The sequence below is a fragment of the Eleutherodactylus coqui genome, chromosome 3, assembly GCF_035609145.1.
Source record: "Eleutherodactylus coqui strain aEleCoq1 chromosome 3, aEleCoq1.hap1, whole genome shotgun sequence".
Taxonomy (NCBI): domain Eukaryota; kingdom Metazoa; phylum Chordata; class Amphibia; order Anura; family Eleutherodactylidae; genus Eleutherodactylus; species Eleutherodactylus coqui.
Window position 1 is genome coordinate 8132092 of NC_089839.1, and position 3847 is coordinate 8135938.

A 3847-nucleotide genomic window follows, 5' to 3' on the forward strand; every position below is an offset into this window, starting at 1 on the left:
TCAGGCCGCTCCTGTTTTCCAGCATGTACACAGGGTAATATGACAGTCCGGACCGCCTCCCATTATCTCAGCAGTGACTTCCTGCAGTACTATATGGTGTCCTCAGATCCTCCTGTATGTTACATCTGGGGGTTCTGCACAACCATTACTGTACAAACAAGTCAGGACTGTGGATAATGGGAGTTACTTCCCTCCCGGGAGATGTAATGGCAGATATATTGTCACTCCAAGATAATTGGAGGGGGGATTATATAATAAACAAAGCACAGCGCCTCTCTACACTATTGTTGTGGCTGGTACTGCAGCTCCTACAATTAAATTGAAAAGAGCTGATCTGCAGTACCAGACGCAGCCATGGACAGGAGGGGTGCTGTTTTGGGGAGAAAAAACAGACTTTTTTTTTTCTAATCTTGTGCAACCTTGCTTGTGCTATAACTTAAGCATCAAACTTTGTGCAAGTTGTCACGTACTAGGAGTACATAATAAGCCAGTTATTAATGTGCGGAGGACACACCTGCTAATTAAGGAGCATGCATCTAATTAAGGAGGATGCACCTGCTAATTAAGGAGGAACCATTTGCCTGATTTCCCCACAGTTATAAATCCATTCTCCTCAATATCAGCTAATGAATGGAAAGAGATTCAAGTGAATTACAGTGCGGCCAATGGTCATCATACACTAAATGGACTCTTTATTAAACCCCCTTATTAGAACCTGTAGCCCTTTATTGAGGCACTAGACCCATTTATTAGAGCCCCCGGCTCGCACATTATTGGCTCTTCCCTGTATGGTAATTCCCCCCGTGACCCCGGAGTGCGACATAAAATCACGTGACAAGTTTTCCGTGAATCAGTTTCAGTGTGAATCCACATTAGATGGGAAAATCCAGCGATCGGAGCGACTTCCAACGAGGCCGGTCATCGGTGCTGGACTAGCCGGGGTCTCACTGCCAACTGCGGGGGAATGGGGTGGGTTTGTGTTTCTCATGTAACGGTGTGGAGAGTATACCGAAAATGGCGCGATCGGTGAAAACATCCAGCGAAAGGGGATCCTGTGGATGGAAACAACTCATCACTGAAAGGGGTCGGAGGAGGATGTCAGGAATCGTTCTGACCAACATTTAAGTAAATTGCAATAAAACCACTCTGCCGATCCAACAAATGTGTCTGAACGTACAACCCTTTATTCCTTACATGAATGAGTTATCACACCTCATGAGATGACCAGTTCCAGGGTCATTGCGTCCAACGCCTTTTCTCACAGGGGTGCGATTTTTGGCTGCCCACATCGCAGCCAAATCACATGAATGGGAGAAAGCCGGGACCAAGTTGCGGCTAAATCTCCCGTCTTCTCTCTTAATCACACGTCCCGGCTGCGGCGTATATACGCTATCTTTTCCGGCCGGCTGACTTTACGCATCAGAAAACCGCCGAGCTGAAGAAATGCATCGGAATCCCATGCTTCAGAGAGCCGCGATGAAACACTCATGGGAAACAGACACCAGCGGGCAGAAGAGCGCAGAAATGATCGCTGAGCAGCGGAAAAACATCTCCTGGTCAGATGAATCCAGATTTCTGTGCCGATGGGTGGTCAGAATTTGGCACAAGCAGCATGCATCGCTGACCCCTTCCTGTCAGCCGGTCAGAACATGTCAGCACCGCCATCTAATCTGCGGCAACCACAAGAAGCTTCCTGTCCGCAAGGGCCGATATTCCTGCAGAACCCTTTGATCACTCAGTGAGATCTACACCACCACGGCAAGTTGCTGCGGTTCTGAAGGGCAGAGGTGGCCCAATACGCTACTAAACTGGGGAGGGGCGCTCTTATACCGTCTCTGCTCAGTGTAGTCAGGCAGCTGCAATCTGTAGGGAAACATGAACACGTTTTTGCCGTTTTCTCTGCATCGTTCATCCTTGAAAAATTCTCCATAAAAATCAAATAGTTTGAACAAAGAAACAAATACAATTGTATCACTTTGAATCTTTAGATCTTTTATTGCCCCCCAGTGGTGGGAGATGTTACTGCAAACCATGAAATCATACAAGTAATGTAGTAGATGCATCATATTCTACAGCTACAAGAAACCGTGAGTAAAACCCTTGGCAACCCAGGGATTTCTGTACAGATTCCTAATAAGATGGGGTCTGGTTGTATCCAAGTCACAGTTATAGGCAAACACAGACACATGGACCATTTATGTCTTTTATTAAGCACATTGAGCAAACACCCACAAATAAGGAAAAATAAGGGAAAGTCTGTGGTAAAGACTTTAATAAAGACATATCCTGCACAAAGCATATGGAGTTGTTATGGCATAAGCTAAAGAGGGTTCTGCACACAGGGCATCCCAGAAATAGTGAACTGAAACATTTGCAGGATAGAAAGTTCGGAATTCCTTCACAAAGTTGAACAAATCTTATTTGTAGCTACAGGAAACGTTTGATGGAGATGCATGCTGCTAATCCAAGATCTACAGCTTATTAAATACAAAGGTTCAGACATACATAGACATGAGCCACACAGACAGAGAAATGGATGTGAGAAAGGGAAATAGACACTATGGAAACTACTAATTATACTGTTCATATGTACAAGAATATAACTACTATCATACAGCCCCCTGTGTACAAGAATATAACTACTATAATACCGCCCCCTATGTACAAGAATATAACTACTATAATACTGCTCCTATGTACAAGAATATAACTACTATAATACTGCTCCCTATGTACAAGAATATAACTACTATAATACTGCCCCCTATGTACAAGAATATAACTACTATAATACTGCCCTTTATGTACAAGAATATAACTACTATAATACTGCCTCCTATGTACAAGAATATAACTACTATAATACTGCTTCTATGTACAAGAATATAACTACTATAATACTGCCCCCTATGTACAAGAATATAACTACTATAATACTGCCCCCTATGTACAAGAATATAACTACTATAATACTGCCTCCTATGTACAAGAATATAACTACTATAATACTGCCCCCTATGTACAAGAATATAACTACTATAATACTGCCCTTTATGTACAAGAATATAACTACTATAATACTGCCTCCTATGTACAAGAATATAACTACTATAATACTGCCTCCTATGTACAAGAATATAACTACTATAATACTGCCCCCTATGTACAAGAATATAACTACTATAATACTGCCCCCTATGTACAAGAATATAACTACTATAATACTGCCCCCTATGTACAAGAATATAACTACTATAATACTGCCGCCTATGTACAAGAATATAACTACTATAATACTGCTCCTATGTACAAGAATATAACTACTATAATACTGCCCCTATGTACAAAAATATAACTACTATAATACTGCCCCCTATGTACAAGAATATAACTACTATAATACTGCCCCCTATGTACAAGAATATAACTACTATAATACTGCTCCCTATGTACAAGAATATAACTACTATAATACTGCTCCTATGTACAAGAATATAACTACTATAATACTGCCCCCTATGTACAAGAATATAACTACTATAATACTGCCCCCTATGTACAAGAATATAACTACTATAATACTGCCCCCTATGTACAAGAATATAACTACTATAACACTGCCCCCTATGTACAAGAATATAACTACTATAATACTGCTCCCTATGTACAAGAATATAACTACTATAATACTGCCCCTATCTACAAGAATATAACTACTATAATACTGCCCCCTATGTACAAGAATATAACTACTATAATACTGTCCCCTATGTACAAGAATAGAACTACAATAATACTGTCCCCTATGTACAAGAATATAACTACTATAATACTGCTCATATGTACA